General features: G+C 33.9%; 1 protein-coding gene across 2 annotated transcripts in view; it reads left to right on the top strand.

Annotated features, from left to right (window-relative positions):
• Nucleotides 1–26,973, top strand: part of LOC145680609 (cubilin-like) — a 1,259,764-nt gene that overhangs the window by 1,138,317 nt on the left and 94,474 nt on the right. The gene's annotated exons all lie outside the window — the stretch shown is intronic.

Consider the following 26,973-nt stretch of genomic DNA (forward strand, 5'->3'; position numbering starts at 1 on the left):
ATGGGAACCGCGAAGGAGGTTTAAAAAATAAATGTAATTAGGACCTAATAGGTGAAATAAATTTTTCAATTTCTTATTTTGATAGACATATTTTTATTTCCGTACTAATCATCAAATACAGCAAACAATATGAAACCAAATTTAAATGAGTAAAGAAATATTTTTAAAATCAATTGAAATGAAAGAAGAATGAAACTGGTAAAAGATTTCACATTGAAATACAAGAAAAATACAAATACAATAGAAACATCTTATTGAAATATAATTCAAAATGAAGGCTAGTGTGAAATCCGAGCCTGGTGTGATTTCACTAGGCTTTACAAGCGATAAACAGCAACACTCAGAAAGCTTTAGCTGAACTTACATATGGGAGTCTCTGGTAAAGGGCATGTCATAAAAGGGGGGTCGTGATGTGAAATAGGTTGAGAAAGCCTGTTTTAACCTATACAACAAAGAATTTTAAGTAAATAAAAATTTGGAATAAAAGAGAATGAAACTGTTTTTAAAAATCCATTGAAATACGAAAAAAGTACAAATACAACAGAAACTGAGAATTGAAACACAATTCAAAATAATGGCTAGACTGAAACCTGAGCCTGCTGTGATTTCCCTAAGCTTCACAAGCGATAAGCAGAAATAATAATATAAAAAAGGCTTATTACAAACCGGTATCACTTATGGAAGTCGCTGGCGAGAGTATGAGATGAGAGGGGTCGTAATGTGAAATACAGTAGTTTGAGAATACTTGAATCCAGACAGATGGTTTATCTTGAAGAGAATTCTATACCAAGGGTTTCAAGTTACTAATTAAAATTCAAATATGATAGCTGAAGTGTAATTATAAAGTTTGTCGTGTTTAATGTTAGTCTTTGTTTAAAATAATCAGGATTATTTAAAAAAAAAAAAAACTAACGGATTTCATTTGGGTACAGAATTTCTAACTCAAGTCCGATTTTCGTGCGGTTCGTGACAAATAATCATGAAAGAATAAAAGATTTACGGGACTATGTTTACTGTTTTAAATTCATTACAGGTAATATAGACAAAAAAAGCAGCAGATACATATCAGTATATATTTCAATTCGAATAGACTTTTGGATTTTTGTATTAATAAATTAAATATCAATGGTAACATATATAATCCTAAAAATTATTACAATACATTATAATTAATGAAGCAAAAGAAGTCACATAACATCTTACTTTTAGAGAAGTTGTTGAAAATATCCGCCTGCTTCCTAAAGGTAAAGAAGACCACGTCATTCCATGTTGGCGGCTGTCAAACGTAACATTTCCTGACTAATGTTCGCAATTTCAGTTTAGATGTTCTGCTTTAACATTTCTAGGTTATTGGGTAGTTTCTGTACACTTTTCCCTTCAGGTAGCATTATAGAAAGAAATGAGGTGTAGGTAAGCCTTGAAATCTTGAAGGCCACAATCCTTTTTTTTTTTTTTAATCAATCAGAGGTATACTGTCATGTAATGTATGGCATATAGATAATACATATTTGGTCCTTTTCCGTTTCGTCTACTGACATGATATTTCAAGTGCCCCGGAAAATATGTGAAACATAGTTCAGTACATCCCCCGCCAACCTCTTAGGGAGGAAACCTTCCCTTTGCTTTGGGAAAAGAACTGAATGACCTTAGCTGTGTTGCCAACTTGTCATTCAGTCGTTTGGTTTTGGCGGGTGAAGATTGTAGGTTACTTAGAATGGCTAACAAGGCAGTGTACAGTAACGCCCGTGAAACAATTCAATGGGGCAACACTGCCAGTATCCAACTATTGAAAAATCTCGGCCGCAACAACTAGTCCCTCCTCTTTTGATGGAGGTACAGGAAAACATACATCGACAGCAGTGCCAGCGGGGGCACACTTGAAAATGAAAGGCTCTTCGTATTTATCTCATTATTTCCATCTCATTTTATCTGTAGCGTAATGGGTATTCCCATTCAGCCTATACCCAATCGACGATAGGTTATAAAAATTAATTAAGAAGATTCATTTCTCAACGTAAACAAAAGCGCTGACGCGATTGGTTGTGATTCTAACCAGTCATGTGCCATTAATTTCAGAAATACACCACTTCAAAAATTGTTCTTTCTAAAATGGCTGTCGTTCATTATCAATTAACTCCTCGAATTAAGTTTACTTTTCAGATAAAGTTTTTGCTAGCAAAAACAATCATTTTAGAAAAAATATTAACAACTCACTTTTCAATAAGAAAGAACAGAGATAAGTGTGAAATGCAAGTGTAATCTTTCGTAAATATTATCTGATGTTGATTGGTATGTATATTCTTTGAAGCTACGTACCGCATTAGCAATAGAATTAATCGTATTGCTAAAGGTTGCAATTGCCAAGTTTATTCTAATCTTCCCCTAAAATTAGGTACCTAGGTATATCAAGATAACTTTAGTTTAAACGAAAATGATTTTCAACAACTATTGCACGTGTTTTATTTAAGAATTAAGAATCATTTCTTATTCCTTGCAGTTCAAGTTGGTCAAGGATATGGGGAAAAATTCAATTACCCCAACATCTAAAAATTCTATCTCTTCTACTGTGTGAAGCAACATTAGAAACGAATTGGCAATTAAAAGTCACTTAGACTTTTTTTTATTGAAAAGGGGATTTACTTCACGGGGTTATTAAGGGTCACAGAATCACACTGAGAGAGGGGCGATCACAAACACACATACAAACCGCGGGTTTATTGTTTCTGAGAACAAAGACAACAATATTACAATATTGTCGTTTTATTACTACACATGTTCAAAAATGTTTGTCAACGAAGATGGAAGATGCACGGTGGATACTTCGGAAGAATACTCACGATGTGGCAACAGGGCAGCACGTGCTTCTCCAAATGTTACTCGTTTCTTATCTTGCTCCGAGTATAGTATTGATACGTTGTTGAACTTACTCTGTAGTCTATAGTTAAACGAAACACATTAAATTATCACACGCATTAAATATAAATATATATATATATATATATATATATATATATATATATATATATATATATATATATATATATATATATATATATAATATGCTAGTCATTTGATACGGGAATATCCCTCTTTGCATCATTTTAATTAAAATAGATGTAATTAAACGTATCGTGGAGAACCAAAGATAATCCCTGCCTAAAGAAATAAAATAGAAAGTCATACTCTATTTGCGGTGCACAACTCAACTCTTTCTAAACATCAAAGGAAAAATTACGAATTACACAAAGGAAATAAGAGAATCCATATATAATACTCATAGAGAATCCAGATGAAAGTAATAGGCAAAAGTAAGGGCTTTAATGAAAATAGCAAAGTTATATGTGAATGTGATTTATGTTATACTCTGTAAATGCTTCAGTAAAATTACAATTTAAATCTGTGCCAAATTATTAACATAACATGATTGTTAAATTTTAATCAACTATTATACGAATTACTGTAGGGAGTTGATAGTATAAATGTATAGAATCTTCGAGAAAGAATGACGGGGTTTCATTTAGCTGCTGTGCAGGGCAGTTGAATAATACATCGTTTTGTATGGTAATTCAAATAGTTCATTAAGTGCGAAATCAAATGCACAATCCACTATAACGTGGCGAAAAATATGTCAAAATGCGTTTTGCATATCAGTATGTTTCTATCTGTGCACCAATCAGCACGACACACTTCTAAGCGATAGTCAATTTCCTATCAGACCCTGTCAGTCATGTCTGGCGTAACAGTGTCGATTGCCTCGTTGAGTTTTTCTTTTACGTGGTTGACATTATCGATTTTCACACGGCACAAATAATGTCATTGATAAAACTCCACAAGAAATATCCAATGATGTGAAGTTAGATCTTCTTGGTGACCAAGAAATGAGTCATTCATGTCCGACCATTGATCTCCAAAACTAATCTCCAAAATACGTGAAACTAGACGAGCAAAATGAGATGGTACGCTATAGTGTTGGAAAATCATTTCAAAGATATCCATAGTTTTGAATTATGGAAAACCAAACAGTACCAAGTAACTATTTTATTTTTTAAAATGTGATTTTTCTGAATACGTAAATAATAGTCTTAACAACTGTCAACGCTGCAAAACAACACGCAATTTTTTTCCCATCCGATAAATATTGATGCGTACTAAACACATTAAGATTTACCGCGATTAATTATTTTTTCTGTTCCTTGTAATTGATGATTAGAAGCAATTTGCAATTTTTTGATCATTTAAACAATTACTAAAATTCAACATTAAGATTTGTCTCATTGGTTTTATTCCCAAAATATCTCCATAGACAACGTTAACTTTTGTCAGAAAAATCATGTCTCTATCATTTTTACTTCAATTCTATTATCTTTTTCATTATATTGTGACAAAGGGTTTACTTTCTTGCCCATGTGAATTTTACGGCTCTGGAGATAAAATCACCTCAGAAATACAGTAATATGTTGAATTGGTGGCATTATTTACCGAAGTTGCGTTAATACTCCCTTCTCAATGATGTGATATGGTGCCCTCCTAATTTCTGTATCACTACGTTTTGTATATAACTACGAAGCAACAACTTTGTAGTAAAAGCTTAATAGTTCGATGCATTTTGTGGTTTGCTTAGCCTTTCGTAATAACTTTTTTTCACCACTCCGTGTATCGACTGTACAACTACTTTCATCTTCCTGTGGCCTATCTGGTGTCTAGTAACAGATCTGTTGAGTGTTTAATGCGCTTAATGCATTTTCTGATAGTTTCAACAGCCTTGCTCGCGTAGGCGATCTGTTAATTCAAATATGCTTACTAAAGTTCTTTTTTTTTAATATCCATAGGCAGAATTTCAGGTTCCGAACCGTACTTACGCCATTACCTTTAAATTTTACTACTTTTTCTTCCGTCCATATTTTCAAAATTGGTTTTCAAAGAACAATATTGTTAATTCTCGCTGTAAGTGACAGGATTTCATATTTAAAATTAAAATATACTTATTTTATAGTACACGTGTAGCTACAGAGTGTGCTGGGCATGTCTGTGCACACTCTAATGCAATATTTTTTTTTCCTTTCAAAATGTTCGTTATCTGTAATTCTTCAGCTCACTGAAATAAGTTTTATGTGATTTTAGTACACTGTAAACCCAATAAAATTGAATGCATAAAAATGTTTTAGTGAGAGAGTGAGTGAGCTTTAATTGTCTTTGTCCATACTCATATAAAAAAATTCTGAGTTCAACTGCTATGACTCTGGTGCCATGATCAGAACCCGAAATTTATTTGTACGAATAAACCAGGGACCAGCTCCCATTTTGTTCCTTGCCCCTACATTTAAACCTGTATTTTCAGCTTGTATAAGCATAGTCAGAAGTTTTCATATGAGTATGCACAAAAGTACTTAAAGCAGAACGTTTCATATGGGTGTACACAAAGGTAACTTAAACAGAACTTTTGATATGGGTGTGACAAAGATAATTAAAAAGAAATTTTCACATGGATGTGCACAAAGATAATTAAAACAGAACTTCTCGTATGGGTGTGCACAAAGATAATTGACACAGAACTTTTCATATGGATATGCATAAAATAATTAAAGGAAATTTTCACATGGATGTGCACAAAGATAATTAAAACAGAACTTCTCGTATGGGTGTGCACAAAGATAATTGACACAGAACTTTTCATATGGATATGCATAAAGATAATTAAAACAGAACTTTTAATGTGGGTGTGCTCAAATGAAATTATAGCAACATTTTTCATATGGATGTGCACATACATATACGATATATATTGCACTGTTCCTTCTGGAGAACTTTTAAAGCACAACTGCAAAATTAAGCCTCTAATTGCTGTAAACAAAAATACAATTTTGCATTAATTATTATGTTTCTGTAATTCAGGGTTATTTCGCGCTGATTTGATTATCACCCGAGCTCGGGCAGGGCTCGGGCATAAATGCTAAAACATGTTTCGGACACGGGTCGGGCCTCACATTGTAAATTCACATGCCGGACCGGGCCCGTGCAGACCTCTATTTCACTTATTGAATATGATAAGAGATGTTAGCTCTACCTCCTCATTCCAAGTGCATTATACACCGTACCACAATGAAACGCCATATTGTTAACACACAAACATAGAAGATTTGCCATAAACTCAGATAAACCATGCCGTAGTATTAGGTGTCTGAATGCAGTAAAACGTCATAATATTAAAACGTAAAGTTCAAATTTCAACGAAATGTTTTGGTGTTGGGTTTCAAATGAAACGGCTGAGCGAAGAGATTCCAAAAACGTATTATTTCTTTTATTAGAATGTCAACAATCCATTTATTTTAATAAATTGTTCGTACATTAGAATGCTATGATTTTGAAAACTATTTGAGAGAAATGGAATGGGAATATTACTGGATTTTAAGTAAAATATTTGCAAGTAATACATACGTAAAGAGTATGTGTCTGACACTATTGGGAAAAGACAAAAATCAACCTGCTAGTTAATAGTGCGTGTTCTACTTATACAGTACATAAATAACTAACAATTTCTTCCAGCAAAATAAAAAGTTCCAATTAATATTGGCAACGAACGACACATTTTTTAGTGCCTCAAAACTAATTTTGTTTCGATTTTCTCGAAAACTACGCATGATAATTTACCCTGAAACATGCTATCTTGCTCAGCTCAATGTGATTTATTGCCTAATATATCGTTGCTACGCCTCGAAGAACCGCTATGTGACATTTTTGTTGAAAATGAATTATGTCGTGTAAATAAACCTGAAAGCTGTCAGGCAGCGTCCCTTATAATGTAATAAGTTAATAATGTCCCTTATAATGTTTGGCCACAACAACGAAAAATTATAGGCTGAAATTGAAGGCCTTTAGCTCTCATCACGTACACTTTGATTAATGTATACAAATACTCTATGTGTTTATAAAGGCGCTAAATTTGCTACGTAAACACAAAAATAGTAATATAATATTCTTGAAGCAAGCTACAACAATGTCCAGTGCATAATATAAGCAGAACCAATTTTATTGTATTTTTCAAATGTTTCCCTGTATATTTGGCAAAATTTTAAGAGTTCGGAATATTTTTTTGCTTCTCCTTAAAAGTTGTGGTTGTAACACATAGAGGTTTTTCGAGGCACAAATTTAGATTTAATGACAATTTTAGGATATTGCTTATTAACCATAATGTATAGTCGTCTTGCTACTGTCATAATGAAAAGCTTAGTAAACATATACACTATATTTAGTAATAGTTATATCTCAATAATTGGAGCAGTTCTAGTATGAATAAATGTGTAGGTTTACAAAGAATAACACTCACGCATATCATTTGGTTTAGCTCAATAAGATCTACTGTTTAATATATATATATATATATATATATATATATATATATATATATATATATATATATATATATATAGTGGCGGATCCAAGGGGGGCTATAGAGGCTATAGCCCTCCTTTGACGCCCATTTATACACTGCATAAAATGGGCTTTAATTCTGCTTTACACTGGATAAAACGGTAAAATATGGCTTTAGCCCCTCCCTTGATCATATGATCATATCCTGGATCCGCCACTGTGTATATATATATATATATGATCTTTACACAGTCCTTCTTTGTTAAACGTTAATAATAATAAATAATTTACGTAAAGTAAACAATATCGCTGAAGCAGTTATAGAGATACAGGTCCCAAAAAATCTTAATCTGACTATTTCTGGAGTTTTCTATGAAAAATGAATAGTAGAATGCTTCAGGATTACTAATAAAATGTTTACTTAAATATAAATAAAACGTTATAAAGTTGTTTTTAAAAAAATGAAACTACTCAATTTGAATAGTAGAATGAATAGTAGAATACTTCAGGATTACTAATAAAATGTTTACTTAAATATAAATAAAACGTTATAAAGTTGTTTTTAAAAAAATGAAACTACTCAATTTGCACTGTAGTATACTATTTTATTGATAGAGTTGAAGCGAAAGTACTATTATGTTATCTTTTTAATTTTGATCAAAGATAGTGGTACAGCGCTTACTTCTAGCGAGTGTCGTCCCTGGTTCGATTCCCCTTCCAAGTAAGTTTGTGGTGGACAACATCCTGTCCGTGGGTTTTCTCGGGGTACTCCCGTTTCCTTCGACATTACCATTCCACCAATTTATTCAACAATTATTCACTTGCTTTAATCATTGTCTCCCTTAGCTTAAACGGCACAATCATATAACACAGTCCTGGAAATTTTGTGGAAATTCATCAGAAAGCTCCAGGATTGTGAAACGTCGATTTTCACTAACTTTTCTATCAATTTTCTGAACGAGTTCACCGGTGACCACTGATGGCCTGCCATACTCCACTTTTAAAAGAACGAACCCATTCACGAACAACTCCTCCATTCATCACACTTGGTCCATATATGGCACAAAGTTCCCGATGAATAGCTGCTGCCTCATATTATTTGGCCGTAAAAAAAAAAAAAAAAAAAACGTATCATAGCTCGCACTTCATACTTGGTGTGGTTTTCTATTGCAGCACACACATTTAGAGACGCTACAAAAGTGGAGTGATCAGACTACCTTCACTCTACCGCGGCTGGATGCAAAGACTGATCTACCGCGCACGTCTTTGCAAAGATGTAGCGTTACCCCCACTACTTCACGCACAGTGACTAATCGGAGGTTACTCTCCGAATGTGCCTCGTATTATATTATTAAACATAGAATATGGCATAATCGAGCTCATTCTGAAGAACCCACTAAGATATTTTACTGGTAAAGTAAGTTTTCTTTTGACGAATTTTCCAAAATATCTCTGTTATAATTTAGTCCATCTTGCATAAATAAATTTATTCACTAACAACTGTAACATGACAAGACATTAATTATTTAATTTTTAGTGTGGGCAAGAAACATTTAAGTGACCTGTATCTTTTTCTTTTGGTTCTCTTCAGAAAAAAAAACTAAATATATTATAGTTAGTTTTACTATAATACACCAAATCTTTGGAGAATCGTTAACACCTAAGAAAATCTTAAGAGTCTTCATCCCGGCGAAATTAAAATACCGCTAATTTTACAGTAATTATGTGATATCTCCAAATAGATAAAAGATAATCGAAATGTGGAACAAGAGCGCCCTAGACAATGTTATTTTACATGAGAAATCGTTATCGCGACTCACTTATCTGCTTTCGATTTCGAGCCATTTTGATTATCGGCATTTATTTTCGCGTTTCTAAACGGCTGAAAACGGAAAGCTACTAGGTGACTTGTGGTAACGGTACCTCATGCAAGATAATATTGTCTAGGGAGCTCTTGTTCCATATTTCAATTATCTTTTATCTATTTGAAGATATCACATCATTCTGTAAAATTAGCGGTGTTTTAATTTCGCCGGGGTGAAGACTCTTAAGTTTAAAAATTGGTTTCTGTACATTGAATGGTGTGACATCTTACTGTTAGTTGGCATGTACACAGCAGACTAGCGGGCGGGGGATCATCCAAATACGCGGATCATGGAATTGTGTAAATCCGATGAAATTATGAATTCATTGTTGTCTTTTTCATACTACAAGATGATTTCATTTTTATTCCTATCGTTGTTGGAGATTGGAATTCCAGTATAAGTTTAAGTTGTACGCGCGGCATAAAAGCATTGCAGACAAAACAATAGATTTGTGAAAACAATTGTTGGCGAGAGAGATCTTGTTGTTGTTGTTATTGTTGGTAGTGATGGTGGTGGTGGTGTTAGTTCTGATGCATTTTGCTACATCTCGCAGCAGCCAGCTAGCATCACAACAGAAAAACATCTGAATGTCTATGACAACTGGGAGCAGCGCACAGAACACCCCGATCGATGAGAACGCTGGAACTTGGATGATGTGTTTGTAAGGGAGCGGGGGGGAGTAGTGAGAGAGAGAGAAACAGAATGCTTCCATCTTTACGGAGTTTGTTTGCGTGTTCGTTGTGAATAGATGTGCAAGAGTGAGAGAGAAAGGGAGAGAACATGGTCTGAGAGTATGAATGTATACGCTTCAATAATAGCATCAGCGCTGAATTAGATCCGGAGTTGGAGAAAGGATGGTAAAACCCCGCAAAATTTTAGCCTAATATTACCCACCTTACATATATAACGACAATGTCTGGTTCCATTTCTTTAGCATTTCTTCCATAATTTTCTGGAAAAGGCTTTTACAAAAGAATCATCTCTCCACTTTAGACTGTCTATTGAAAGACTAAATTGTATTTTTAAAAAAAAAAGAAAGAGAAAAACGATTTGGAGATTGTATTTCAGTCTCTGTACAGAGAATGCTAAATTCTTGACATATACACTTTTCGTTCTGGGTTCATTCTGAATTGCCTTACAAGGTCTCAAGGATATAGTCCACCAACTTTACGCTAAAGGCTACATACACTCTTGTGTGGTATCAACAGTATTAGATTTACGTATAAGCTAAACAAACTTGGGCCCCAAAAAGCTTTAAAGAAAAATGGATGGTCATTTCCAAAATATAAGATTAAACCAGTTAAGAATGCTCCAAGAGCATTGCCAGAACGAACTTAAAAAGAATTTATTTTTCTTATTAACTTCTACAGGCTTTATAGCAATTGTTCTATGTACTTTATTTTTATACTCATTAAACAATTCTTGTAATATATCTATCCATATATAATTTCCTTGAGTACTAAATTTTTCCACATGATTTGTTTAAGAATTCTGTTAAAATGTTCTACGATATGTTATTTTACGAAGACAGGTGTTCAAAATGGAGTGCTCAAAATTGAAACATTCGCAAAATATCTCTCTATGGCTTACGGTTCCCGAGATATTGCTCTTTAAATCTCCAGAAATCCGACTTTTTTTGGCCAATATCTGGTTAACGGTGGCCAGTTGACCAGTGGCCACCAGTTAATATTTGGTACCAAACTGTTCACCATCCTCTTAGGTATTGATCAACACCAATATAACTTACATATTACTTACATAAAGAGACCTGGAACAATTTATTTACGTAAGTTGAGGACTGTCTGTATTATTATTAGATGCCTGAGTGTTAATTGTTGTAGAATATTTATCTAGTTACTGCCAAGTGACAAGGAGCAACGTTAACCCGTAAGTATTCGCGCCCTCTTTTGTGAAAGCAGTACTCGCGCGGGTCTCTAATAGACCCGCAAATTGATCTGTCTATGACTTACGGTTCCCGAGATATAGCTCCTTAAATCTTCGGAAATCTGAACATTTTTTGGCTTATACGTCCGTTTTCGGGAACGGTAAGAGTAACACGGAAAAACCCATAACTTCTTCAGGTAGATTTTTAACGCTCTATCGAATGGAGAGACTCAAAATTGGAAAATTCGCAAATAACAGACACATACATACACACACACACAGAGAGAGAGAGAGAGAGAGAGAGACGTAGAAAATTCAGTAACGAACTTTTTAAGTTAGTTGAAAACAAATAAAATAAAACCTGTATACAGCAACAGTGTTTTGTTTTATGTAGCAAATTTGCAATCTATTAAGCCTATAAATTACCATATAGCATATGTTCAGTACAAAACAAATATAGCGACCATTTGCCACTGATAAAGTAGGCCTACAATTGGTCACACAGACGTACACAGCTTAGAGCCTAAAGTACTTCAATAGCTTGGAGTCTCATCAAACTCAAATCTGTCTCTGCGTACCAATGTACAACATTAATAATAATAATAATAATAATAATAATAATAATAATAATAATAATAATAATAATAATAATAATAATAATAATGTAGATTTACTATTATTATTATTATTATTATTATTATTATTATTATTATTATTATTATTATTATTATTATTATTATTAGAAACAGTCCTCGAATTATGTAAATTCATACTTACGTAAGAGGTCTCCGACATCGAACGATACTTACAACTTAAGTACGTAAAGTAGCATTAAATATCTTTATTCTATTTTAAGAGCCATCTAGTGAGTGAAAGATGATCTAGTTAGGTAATTAACATTTATTGTTGAACTGTTATTAATTAGTTTTTTTTTCATCGGCGGAGTAAGAATATAAGGTTCTGCGTCCCTAAAGCATGTTATGTAACTTTAGTTTTTGCATTACAGTATCATTAAACAGCAACTTTTCCCCACATTTTTCCGACGTATTTCTGACAAATTTTATGCTATGCATGATAAAACTTACATATTACTTACATAAAGAGACCTGGAACAATTTATTTACGTAAGTTGAGGACTGTCTGTATTATTATTAGATGCCTGAGTGTTAATTGTTGTAGAATATTTATCTAGTTACTGCCAAGTGACAAGGAGCAACGTTAACCCGTAAGTATTCGCGCCCTCTTTTGTGAAAGCAGTACTCGCGCGGGTCTCTAATAGACCCGCAAATTGATATTTTTTTTTTATAATTAAGACAAACGTAGCATAACTCTAGACTTGTTTTTAAAAATATTTGCTGCAATCAGATTTTTTTGTATTCGTTTTGAGAGATTTTGTTTTATTTTTCATCAAGACTTCTGACTAGTAACACAAAATTTATCTGTATAGGGGTCTGTGTACACCCCGCTCGAGTACTTAACGATTAAGCCCAAAAAAGAAAAACAGTAGATATATTGCTTTAAAGTATGACTAACGTTATTACTCATATTGTTATGTATTACTTTATCAGTTTAAACCACTTTTAAATTAATAATCTGATGGCCATATCTACGTATAGGGTTACTATATACCGTCAGCATTTATGTGGACATGTCCCCATTTTGAGGATTGCAGTTCGATATCTACATACATTTTACAAGCATATTGTCATGATGTTTTCTGAACACATTGTCATGTTCAAAAATTGATAAAATTAGACCCACGCGAACTTTTGAATTCTGATTTTTTCAATCGATAGCTAGAGCAATTATCTCAGTCAACTTAGTTAATAGAGTCAATCCGTTAATATCGTTACAGGTAACGGTGACTTGCGTGCATCCGTTACTCCACACGATTACTCAAACAAACGCGATTTTTAAATTCCACTCGTTGCAACAGATAGCTAGAGCAATTATCTCAGTCAGCTTAGTTAATAGACTCAATCCGTTAATATCTTTACAACTAAGGTTGACTTGCGTCCATCCGTTACTCCACACGATAATTCAAAGAAACGCGATTTTTAAATTTCACTGGTTGCAACAGATAGCTAGAGCAATTATCTCAGTCAACTTAGTTAATAGAGTCAATCCGTTAATATCTTTATAGGTAACGGTGACTAGAATCCATCCGTTACTCCACACGATAATTCAAAGAAACGCGATTTTTAAATTCCACTCGTTGTAACAGATAGCTAGAGCAATTATCTCAGTCAGCTTAGTTAATAGACTCAATCCGTTAATATCTTTATAGGTAACGGTGACTAGAATTCATCCGTTACTCCACACGATAACTCAAACAAGCGCGATTTTTAAATTCCACTCGTTGCAACAGATAGCTAGAGCAATTATCTCAGTCAACTTAGTTAATAGAGTCAATCCGTTAATATCTTTACAAGTAACGGTGACTTGCGTCCATCCGTTACTCCACACGATAACTCAAACAAACGCGATTTTTAAATTACACTCGTTACAACAGATAGCTAGAGCAATTCTCAGTCAACTTAGTTAATAGAGTCAATTCGTTAATATCTTTACAGGTAACGGTGACTTGCGTCCATCCGTTACTCCACACGATAATTCAAAGAAACGCGATTTTTAAATTTCACTCGTTGCAACAGATAGCTAGAGCAATTATCTCAGTCAACTTAGTTAATAGAGTCAATCCGTTAATATCTTTATAGGTAACGGTGACTAGAATCCATCCGTTACTCCACACGATAACTCAAACAAGCGCGATTTTTAAATTCCACTCGTTGTAACAGATAGCTAGAGCAATTATCTCAGTCAACTTAGTTAATAGACTCAATCCGTTAATATCTTTATAGGTAACGGTGACTAGAATTCATCCGTTACTCCACACGATAACTCAAACAAGCGCGATTTTTAAATTCCACTCGTTGTTAACTGTTAACTGTTAACTGTTTATCTTTTACGTCAGGTATAAGAGAATTCAATTTGAGTAGAAAAGATCAAAAGAGAAGACAACGGAATTGATATCTCCAACGAAAACTATAGAAGAGGAGAAGAGAGAATTGATAGATCGAGATTGTTAAGAGCCCTAACCATTTGTTTCTCTCTCCTAAGCAACAACGTTAAAGTAAGGTATTTTCAGAATTCTTATCAAAGAAAATTTAATGTTCAATAAATAAAGAATCGTTTTGAAAGGAAAATATTGGAAAACAAATATTAAGATCGATTAAATTAATATGCATTAGGTTGAATCAATGACACTTTTCCTCACTTCGTGTCTTTCTTCTTCAAGAATCATAACAGGAAGATTTTATTTACCTTTCGCTTGGTTGATGCTTGGCCGACTCTTAAGAAAAAAGTGCAGATTTCATCTAGTTATCTCAGAATGTTCGAAGTTCAGATTCTAATTGGTCTAGACACACGAAACAAAAAGCAGGACACCCAAAATAGATCAAAGATTCAAAAAATGTATTACTTGTTATACGTAGTCAGTAAAATACTACCTCATCGGGGCAAGAAGATCGAACATGGACCTCAAGTATGTTTTTACTGTGTTCTAGCCCGCAGTTCATTACAAATTATTCTCATTACTGCTGTGCAAAACGTATGAACCTCACACTATTACATAGAATCGTTTTTTCACATAACTTTCGGCTAACTTTACAAAAAATTTTGATCTCAATGGCATGAAGTGAACTTTATAGCTTAACGTTCCACGCATATGGACCGAACCTAAGGGGAACGGTGATAATAAATGAAATATTGGATTGAAAAAAGTGAGAGGAAATAGGAGAAGCCCTATAGACACGGTGTTTATCTAACACAAAGTTCACTTGGCCCGAGCTGGGATCAAACCAGGCTCCCCACACATCAGAATTGATCACTCTACCATTGAACCTCCATTAGCCATGTCCATCTAACCGGTGTCTATGTTTACATTCATTATAAGACAATTAGTAGGCTTAGAATCTTTTCCTAACAACCCACATACGGTACGTCGAGTTGGAGAAACGATTGCGTTCACAAATTGACACAAGTGTTCTGGTCCAATGTGGAGTAATTTATATTCTGAAGCGCTATTCCAATGCTTTTATTAATTAATGATGCTGTGCGTTATAGAAGCAAGCGATCTCTCATCAATTTCAACCCCAAATTAAACGAGTGAATCTCTAATCTGATACAAACAAATAAACAAAACACTGTGTTTTATTTTTTAAAAATAGGACCATTTTTACGAAGTTTTTATGGACGATATTTTACTTAAGATCGTCGGAGGAATTATTAATATTCATTTTAAGTACAAACAACAAAGGTAATCGGAAACTCTGAGGGGGAAAAAACATTATCACCAAATCGTGTTTTCTCAAAAGCAATTGTAGAATATTTAAAAAAGAATCTAATGAGGATAAAGTAAGACCTCATTTTTTTTATTAATTTTATCTCCAACCGGTGATGCCTTTATGAAAACCTAAACATGTAGGCCTATATCATATTGTGTCAAGATCAAGTGAAAATCGTGAAACATATATCTTTAACTCGTTCGCTACCACTTGACGCCATATACAGTCATTCATACCTATTTCTGTGTGCCATTGAGGCCATTTGGCGTCAAGAGGTAGTTCTCATTCTAAACATTCTCTGTAAAGTGTCACGCAGGTATAGAACTATTATACTCTGGTGGTACACAGTGTTGGCCTGGTCATTTTCTATAGTGTGCTTGGTTTAAGCTAGATGTAGCCAGTTCGTTGCAAAAGGCTAAATGTTGCAAAATTGTAGATGGTACATTGGGTTGGGGTACTGAAATCAAGGTGACAGAGAAAGAGTTAAATTTGGGGGGTCGCATTAAGAGATACGTTCACTCTCTTAACTCGATTGATTTAAATTCAAATAGGTTTTCATTTGGCCTATGTTTAGCAGAAGGGGTCCAGCTCTTTTCTCTAAAAAAATGTTACAATTTTGGTAATTTCTGTTCACATTCGGTTAGTTTAGAGTAGGTTAAGTTAGTTCAGGCTAGCTTAGGTTAGTTTAGTTTAGGTTAGGTTAGGTTAGTTTATGTTAAATTAGTGTAGGGGTCCCGCATAATTTTCCAAAAAATTATAGAATTTCGCTTATTTCTATAATATTAGGTAAGTTTAGGTTAGTTCAGGTTAGCTTAGGTTAGTTTATGTTATGTTAGGTTAGGTTAGGTTAGATTTGGTTACGTTATGTTACGTCTAAGTACTTGCATCATTCATTTCTCCTGTAAATTTTGTGTTTTTACGTGCTTCTGGACCCCTTGTACTAAACATACTCCTTTGATTTGAAATATATTTTTAAATCGGGGGGATCCAACCCATATTAGTAGGTTAAACACAATGCTCATACTTGACTGAAGCATCTAAGAAGATATACATAATGTTGTATCAAAAATGAATATTTTTTTCTATGGAAGTTATGGTTGAATTTCTTTTAAAACATCGGAGAAGGAGAGTTAAGAGCCTGACATACTAAGAATAATACAAAATTTACCATTTTTCTTTTGCTTGTATTTCATAAGTGAAAGGAGATAATGAAATACAACTTATCACAACATATTCTCTACAGTGGCGGATCTAGAAGGTAAAAACTGGGGGGTCTGCCAGAACCCAGACTATGATAAGCATACCATGAGTTTACTATAAACTTTCAAAAATATATAAATAATATCTTCAATTATTTTCATCACTCTGAAAACTGGGGAGCCTAGGCCCCCTGGCCCCGGGCTAGATCCGCCACTGATTCTCCAGAACAGAAAATATGAACCTGATGAATTTTCAGTGTTGCCATCCGTACAAATTACAGTGTTGCCAAAATAACAATACCTCAAAATCTAAGTTAAGACAGCGACTAGAACGAACTCAACTGCATTTCATTACGTATCATATTGTCTTGGTATACTGTGAACTATTTTTTTAAATAATATTTTATTTAGTTTGTAATAAACAAAATAGTTTTAACATATAGTTATTATAATTAAATAACAATGTTATTTAAAAAGTAGTTCACTTAACAAAACAACATGATACGTAATCAAATGCAGTTGAGTTTGTTCCTCTAGTTGCTGCCTTAACTTAGATTTTGGGAGAAATGTTATTCTGGCAGTACTGTAATTTCTGTGGATTGCAACACTGAACATTCTTCTTGTTCATATTTTTTGTTGTAGAATAACATTATGTATTACTGTTTTAAGTTGCATTTCAATATCTTCTTTCACTTATGAAAAACAAGCAAAATAAAATGATAAAATTTGTATTATATTAGTATGTCAGGATCTCAACTCGCTTCTTCAATCTTCACTGATTGAAAAGCCTAAAAAGATTATTGGTTCAAATTTGATCATTTTTTAAAAAGTGAGAGTTATTATGGAACATTTTTTTCAAATGAAGGACTTGTAAATCTTTTCGTTTTTGGTAGATTTTAATTCTAAGTTTTGTGGATTCAAATAAATTATGTTTTATCAAAATGGGGTAATTTTTTATAGTTTATAAAATGCAAAACTGTTTTGTATGCATGTGTGCAAATTTGTAACAAGAAATGGATTCTACCCATTTTTTTTCACGAATTGAAACTCTAATCAATAGGGTTGTTTCGGAAGGATGAACAAAGATATAAACCAAGTTTCATGAAAATCAGATGAATTGTAAGACATAAATGTAAGATGGTAGATGCATTTGTTTTAGGGTAGTTAAATCCATAACAAAAAAAAGGTTTTGCTATCCCTTGTCGTTTCCTTCTCAATGGCAATCAAAATTGAAACCGAAAATGTTTTGGTTCACTGTTTCCAGTTACAACAGATGGGTTGGAACTTAGATTGTCCATACGAAGGTATATCCAAGAATTTCCGGCCTAGTACTAAAATCTTATTTCACTGGTAATAAGCCGTTCTTGGTATATACAGGTAGTGCCACCTATAGAAGAAATAATGTATCACCTTCAACTGTCGAGATGCGTCAGATCGTTGGACGAAGTAATTTGAATCAGTCACTGTGTGTTGAGCTCGCATACTTCATAACAATGCCCCAGCCCACACACGACTGACTTCGCCAAGGCCGCAGTGAAAGGCTGTACCTTCGAGGAGATTCAGCAGCCACTTTACAGGGCTGATTTAGTACTGCAGCTTTGGTAACAACAGCCATGTAGACTGGAGCATTGTCATGCAGGAAGAGAGCTCAGCGCATAGCGGCTAATTCAAATCACTTCCTTAAACATCTGACGCACTAGACAGTTGAAACTGATACATTAAAGGGATAACGTCTAATAAAATAATTTTTGGGCAATGAGTTCATATCAGTAAGCTTTTTCTCACCATCACTTACCATTTTTTACTTTAATACAGTGTTTCTTAAAGTGTGGGTGGCGGGCAGTTTTTTTTTATTGGGTCACCTTAAGATTTTGCTTCTAATTATGAAAATTTTATTTTGATGTAGAAACATATATTTGAAGTACTATTGATCTGTTGTAGTCAGTAGATATGTTGGGTTAGGATGAAAAGAGAGTGGGTGAGTCAAAATCTTCACGGAATAGGGCATTGCGTCGGAAGTACTGTTAGCTCTGTGTTACCATCCTATGAAAACATCTAACCCTATTTCCGCATGTGTACAATTTCATATGATACAGTTATTGAGAAAGAAATATACATTAGGCTTGCTCGATCGTCACCGACTGATATTCTCGTTCCTGACAGTGCCACTATATTCATAAATTTACATTAAAATTTAGATGTAAAATAAGATACTTGCGATAGGCATAAAAGAAGCCAACTAAATTTTAAGCACCGAGATCTACTTTGTAACATTCATGGTCGCTCGGGATGTTCACAACATCAACAAATAGATTTCTTGTTAAATTTACAAATATACTTCCAATTACGTAGAATGTCAATGTGGATTTGAATAAAAATAGGTGGGCCACAAAATACCTTTTATTATTATTTAATATGGGTCGCAGTAACAACAAGTTTGAGAACCACTGCTCTAAACTATGTTGAAAAACAGGACAAATACGCGAACTGTTGGACGGATATAGCCATTCTATAATACTTTACTCCTCATACTTTTGTATATCGTGAAAAGAGAGCAAAAGAAAGAAACTGAAAACGATATGAAATCTTTCAGTTTAACGTCCCACGATTATGCCCTTTACACTAAGGGAGACGATGATTAAGGCAAGTGAGTGATGATTAAAGAATTGTTGGGATGAGAGAGGACGAAACAGAAATACACCAAGAAAACCCACACTTACGATGTTGTTCAGCACAATCTTACTTCGCCGGGGATTAAACCAGGGACTCTACTCACCAAAGGTAAGAGCTTTACCAGCGATCCTTCGTGCCTCCAGCAAAAGGAACAGAACCAAATCCAAAGGACTGTACATAATCCTGATGACATGCTACACAAAAAATGAAATAATGTAGTAGACCATTTAATTCATGGTATTCAGAATGAGCTAACATACACAGTTTGAATGAAAATGAAATCTTTCAGTTTTACGTCCCACGGTTATGCCAGCTAGTCTAAAGGAGACGGTGATGATGAGTAATGAATGAAATGGGAATGAGTAGTGGAATGAAGAAAGTGGGTGGAAACGGGAGAACCCACGCACGTGGTGTTTGTCCACCACAAAGTTCACTTGGCGCGAGCTGGGATCGAACCAGGGACCTCAAGCACCAGAGGTGAACGCTCTACCACTGAGCCAGCGCGGCCCTGAGTTTGAATGAAAAGTAAAGGAAAAAACAGAACATAGAAGACCGCCAATGAAGAATTGGAATAATATTGGGAGAGAATGACTATTTCAAGAAACAACTAACACTAGATGCCAAAAAAAACTAATTAAAGTTGCCAACCAATGTTTGCCAAAGAAGAAAAAATTAAGAACTTACTATGATCGTTTTCTTAGTGCATATTGTATAAAAGTATATGTTCGACGTATGGTCTTCATTTAATTTTGGATAGTTTCATAAATTTTACACAAACACATTTCTGTGCGTTATTTGTTCTATCCAGATCAATATCACTACTCTGAAAAATAAATAAATAAACTTTAAACAGAAATTATGCCAACTAGTATGATTTCTTCGAATCTTCTTGTGATGCACTTCATGTTCCATTCGTATGTGAATATTAATAGAGACTGACCTTACGCGGATTAATGTAGATTGATGAACCACATTCTAAAGATATTGAATACAATTAAAGTCACGTACATCTGTATACTTGTTCTGTTGTCTAAATTTACAAAATACAATGGGACCTCGATAACTCTAAACTGAAGGTAATAGATAAAAATTCGATTTATCGATTTTTTCGAGTAATCAAGGTTTGAGTTATCAAGGTGGACACAACAAAAATTCGAGATAACAAGTTCCCGCGTTCCTCATGAAAAGTTCCTATATAACATCCATAACTCGAACTTTTACTCATTTAAACTCTATAACTCAAAGTAGTGAAAGTTCCTTAAATTAAGTAAGATGGCTAGTAAAAATAAAGTACTAGACATGAGTAAAATACAATTACAGTACACATTAGCAACAGTGACAACTACGTAAAAGCATAGAGCTTCGAGTTATCGAGGTCACATCAAGATAAATTCGACTTATAGAGGTAAACTTCGACTTGTAGAGGTTCGCAGATACGAAAGTTCTAACTACCAAGGTTTTTTAAATATGATTATAAAACCCTTAAAATTTGACTTATCGAGGTTGTAATATTTAAATATTCGACTTACAGAGGTTATATTAACGTTGAGCATTATACAGAGTTCAAGGGAATGTAAAAAAATTGAGTTATCAAATAATTCGAGTTATGAAGGTTTGAGTTATTGATGTCCAACTGTATATCCTATTTATAAGTGGCAAACATCTCAGTGCGTCACGATAAACACTAACGCTAATAGATGTCATTATCTGTACCTGCGTGGCGCTAATAGATGTCGCTAGCGTGCAGGCAATTTACCCATTTAAAACTATTGTGACAATTAAATTGCAACGTAAAAATTGCTTTCTTTTAATTTAATTACTTTCAAATGAATGGTGACGATACTAAACATGAATATAACGAGATTTTCGTTATATTTTATATTACCAGTTCGAAGATTAAAATAAATAACACACCACATCTAGCACATTTAGTTATATATATATATATATATATATATATATATATATATATATTGCAAGAACCATCCATTATCACACATTAAAATTATATACAGCACAACTTACTTTTATTCTCAAATCTCCATAAAAAACTTTCTGTTGTCATAGCAACACGAAACTGTAACTATCCTTATATAAATATCTATCTATCTCAACATATATTCTACATTTTTCTTCTTCTTCTTCTTCACAACAGATTGTGCACTTTTAAGCACTATTGCCCAAAATAGCTACAATTAAAAATGGAAGTAATTCACAGATATCAGATATACAATATCGTTGCATGAACATGCTTTGCTTTTTTCTTGTTACAAGATTTGTAACCATATATATAGAATTGAAAATTAACATTTGTATAACTACTTATTGATTGGTCGCATTAACTGAAATAAATAAGTAAAGCAATTAGGCTTTTAATTAAGCACGATTTTTAACCTGTAGTTTACAGAGAGCCGAAGAGGACAAGACTAATTTTTAATAACGCAGTAAACTTTATTGAGCGAACCATTTATGTGAATAAGACAAATCTACATTTAGGAGTGGATCCAGGACAGACTTCTGGGGAGGGCGGTAGGTTGTAATACTGCTACTTAGAGCTATTTTTAAGAGTCCAAACTCTGGGATAGGTTTTATTTATACTATATACAATAAGAAAGTTACTTCTTCTTGGGGGGGTAGAATCGCCTCGATCGCCCCCACCCCCTGGATCTGCCCCTGTCTACGTTGTGGGTGTTTGGATAAAAAAGTTAATGAAAAGACAAATCAAATATTTCCTGTGGAACATTGTATTCTAAGGGACCAGGACGTAAAAGTTATTTAAAAGCAAGACGAGATGTTTTTAAAAATATAGGTGTAGAGAAAAATAGATAAAATCAGCTAGGTCGAAAGGATAACGAATAAGAAAATACTAGAAATAGTAAGGGAAAAAGTAAACAATTTCAGAGATAATGAACAAGAGAAAGAGAAACTGGTCATTGCACTGACTGAGAAGAAACCATATCATGAGAGACATATTAGAAGGTACCGTGAAAGAGAAGGGACAAAGTGAGCGAAACGAGCTACAGGGGTTACCTGAAGATCGTGGTGCATGAAAGGTTCTCAGTTTGCGGCAAACGATCTGGCCAATAATGACAAAATACCTTTGATGATGATGTTTGGTTTATTTTTCTTATTAACAAGGCTGCAGACACAGAATCTAAATTGATTTACTCTGGAAATTGATGTATGACAGATAGCAGAGATGTGCTCAATGGTCTGGTTTTCTGTTACGTCCTACTGTAACACACAATTGATAGAGAATGGAACCTACTCTTTATGTTGTTTCCAATCACATCAGAACGTGAATCCACTACAGTTAGTTGGTAGATAAATAACTTACTATGCGGAAACCCTTCATTACTATTATCTCGCCTACATGAGAGTTGGATTGCATGAAACTCTAGGTGTTACGACAAGATAAAAAAAAAGAGAGTTTGGAAGGAATTTTAGTAACTGTAAATATAAACGGCCTTATGCAGAGTCGTTCTGACTCGTGATTAGTGTCGTATTAAAGAGTTCGGCTAACATATGTTTTTTTGCAGTAATCAGGCCTTTAGTATGACACTAATCATACGTCAAAAAGACTCCGTTTAAGGCCCAAAGCTACTATCCAAGCATACATGAAGTGAAATTGAAAAAAACTATGAGGAAAACTCATTGATAATATTCGAGCTACTTTCTCGCTTTTTATTGTGTTACTACGAGGGTCACTATTTATATTTTGAGCCTTGGCAAAACTGATTGTAGTTAGGCGCTGTTTTTTGTTTGCATAGAAAGCTTTGACATTGGTGACTATAATGTACTTCAAATATTTTGTCAATAGCTTTATTTGTATTGTTTACGTTGACTTGAATATTACGTGACAACAGAAAACTCTAATACTGCAAGATCGTCATGTGACATACTGTGAGATTGAGGCAACTCCAGACACTAGTCCCACCAACATATATAAAATATTACACGATCATTTAGCTGTGAGATAGGTTTGTTCTCCTTGGATCCCACACAATTTGACAAAAACTCAAAAAGAAGCTCGCGACGATTGGCGCACACAAATGCTCAATAAATAAAATGGCGGTGCTTCAAAAGACGTATATAAGAATTAACAGATGACAAATCATTGATATATGCATATGAGCCGGAATGTAAACAGTAGTCGACTGTATGGGTGTTTCAAGATGAACCAAATCCAACAAAAATTGTCGCGTTCTAAGCACATCGAAACCAATAGTCTTTTTTTTTTTTAAGGAAAACTGGTCATGTTGCAACTGTGCCTTTAGAGGGACGTAAAACGGTCAACTCTGAATGGTACACAACAACTTGTTTGCCGGAGATCTTGGGTCAAATACGGAAAGCAAACAAGCGCCGTGGGATCACTCTTCATCAAGACAATGTGAGCTCTCACACATCTAGTCTAACAACCGACTATTTGAACACTCAAAACATCGAATTGATGGGTCATCTGCCATACAATCCTGATTTGGCACCCAATGACTTCTTCTTGTTCCCGAATGTCAAGAACAAATTGCGTGGACAACGACTTTCGTCGGCGGAAGAAGCCGTTGATGCGTTCAAAAACCATATTATAGAGGTCTCAAGAAGATTGAAAAAAAAAATGCTTTGACAAATTGTTCGAACGAATGCAAAAGTGTATTGATCATAAAGAAGAATATTTCAAAAAACAATAAATGAATTTTCAATGAGAAATTACTGTTTTTTCATTGTTAGGCTCAAAATATAAATAGTGGCCCTCGTATCCGGTTCGTCTAATCGCAAACGGAAAAGACATACTATGTACCTACTCTTTAAAAATATATTAGGAGGTATACCTTGAAGTTAGTATAATTCAACAAAAGAGCTTCAATCACAAAGGCTAAGGAATAAAACGCAACGATAGCTTCGATTTAAAGAAACGCCCATTAAGATACCAGAAATATTGTTTCTTGGAGTGTAATCCTGGATTCGACTCCCATGGGAATCCTAACAACATTTGTCTTTACATAGAACACAAAATGCATCAAAAGAATGCCTGACTTTATTCATATAATATGGTGCTATCACACTTTCCTATGTAAAACAGGTTTTTGTTGTTGTTTCTGAGTATATTAACACGAATGGGAACGACTGAACTGATTAATATGTATTTTTAAGCATATTTAATTCTCACCTCGAATTGCGGTTTTATCGTTTTACTTTCATCAAAATGACCATAGTAAAGGAGGTAATAGGAGCTCAAACTGTATGCCAAAGACCGGGGTCGACCTTAGTAGGTACGAGGCCCAATTGGGAACGATTTTAGTCGGTCTCAGGTTCTCAGCCAAATTACATAAAGGTCTGTAGAATTTTAAATATATATATATATATATATATATATATATATATATATATATATATATATATATTTTACAGATTTTATAGTCTTGTAGAATAGAAAACAATAAAAAGGTATGCTTAAAACATGCATGGAAGTTCTATACCAAATACACCTGTAGATATAATCTACATTTTAATATAAAATGCATACATGTAATTAACAATATTTGGATATCGCCTCTCAAAAGTACGTTGTCCCACTACCACTTGTTTCAGTGATTGTGAACTGATTTATTAACAAGAAAATTGAAGCATTCCACCAAATAATACTGTATGGTACATTTCAGTGAATTCGATAAAAAAAAATCAGAGGAAATAATAAATTCATTAAAATTTCATTTAAATATTATCCATTTTTCATTGTAATACGTTATAAAATGTTTTCCACTCTGTCTCACGTTACCTTTTTAACATAAACCACACAGTATCAGAGAGAAAACGAACAAAGTTAGGAAGGAAAACGAGGCATGCTATGTCCAACAACAACCTTACAACATCAGAGGGAAAAAAAAGTAATCCAATGGAAACGTTAGACGAGGGAAACTAGTGAATATATTTACCAATTGGGTTGAGCTGTTATCTCAACATTCCATTTCAATTCAAACCGCATACTGAAGGGGTAAGGGGATTCGTGTACTATGCACCATTCAAACATTACCCATAAACCTGTTTCGTCCGTGCGGAAAACGAGCGTTGAACTAGTTATTGATAAAACAGAGATAATTTGTGTATACCATCATCATCATAGATATTCTGCCATTATTGGCAGGTCACTTGCTGCAACTGAGAAGCTTCTATGCTCCATGGTCTTCCGCTAACTTCGTCTTCACGTACGATTTCTCTGTTTTGATATCGTCCTTCAATTGAGTCTCCTTCGCCCTCTCTCTTCTGTCACAATACCCTTTAGCATGTCCCTCATGACACTGTTCCTTCTTACCCAATGTTCCAACCAGTTTCTCTTCCTCTTCCTAATAATATCTAAATTGTTCTTTTCTCCCCCACTATTTCTAACACTCTTTTATTCGTTTTCCGCTCGACCCAGCTAATTATTTTTATTCTTCTCCACACATATTTCGAAAGCTTCCAGTCGTTTTCGTCATTTTTGTGTAATGTTCATATTTCTGACCCATACAGCACAACACTCCACACAAAGCATTTTATGAGTCTTTTTCTCAATTCTTTGTTTAAGGTCCTACAAAATAGTATTTTCTTCCTCCGAAAGGCTTCTTTCGCCATTCTTATCATTACTTTTATTTCATGTTCACACTTTACATCGTCATTAATAATACTATCCAGATGTCGTTAATTTGTGTATAAATATAATAAAATTAATCAATGCATGAAATAATCACTTTGACATTAAATAAATTTGAATTTTATTTATTTCTACACTAAAAGGGACTCGTCAAGTAGATAATATTGGGATAATATCATTATTGTAGTCTTTACACACTTTAGCGGCTCGGGCGAACATAATGCTAAGTACCACTTCCGGTAAAATTGAGTTATTAAGTAGAGTAGTTTGTGATCAAATTGCAGAAGGGTATGTAGGTACTTTTATTTCGAAAATGTACGTGTAAAGGGCAAGGAAAACTTATTTGCTATGTCATTGCATCGAATTGCATTGAAAAGGTCAATGTTTTTTTTTTTTTTTCAAAAGTTAGAAAATGAAACATTTTATTATGTTCGCCTGAGCAGATCCTTTCTTTTTTACGCCTATTTCACAGAAATAAGCCGCAGGTTATAACCTATCATGTATAGAATGAAATAGAGCTTTCGATCTTAATTAGTAGAGCAACCCAAAAGCATAATAGCAACTTACACATATGGTTGGTTGGTACCATCAACATAGTTGTGGTTGTCTAAGGGTCCAGAAGAAACTAATTTTAAAAGCATAATAAAGCATAATTTAAGAAAATAAATCATAAATCATAATTTAAAATATATAGCACAATTCTTGGAAAATTCTATTAGAACAATTCTTGGAAAATTCTGTTTAACTGCAAGTTTAACATACTGTATTAATATTTTTTTAAAACCAATATTTACAGTTCAAAACCTTTGAGAACATAACAGTGCAACAATAAAAGGCTTATTTTTATTTCTGTAAACTTTTCGGTGTAATTCTTTGAAGCGGAGAAAAGAAAAGAGGAAATAAAGAAGAAAACTTTCCACCAACAATGAATAAAAGATAGTTTTCTTCTAAGTGTAACTGCGCAGTTACGTATGATGATTCGAAATGTACAAAAAGTGCACAAGAACTCCACA

The sequence above is a fragment of the Thermobia domestica genome, chromosome 3, assembly GCF_964235325.1.
Source record: "Thermobia domestica chromosome 3, izTheDome1.hap1.1, whole genome shotgun sequence".
In the NCBI taxonomy this organism is placed as follows: Eukaryota; Metazoa; Arthropoda; class Insecta; order Zygentoma; family Lepismatidae; genus Thermobia; species Thermobia domestica.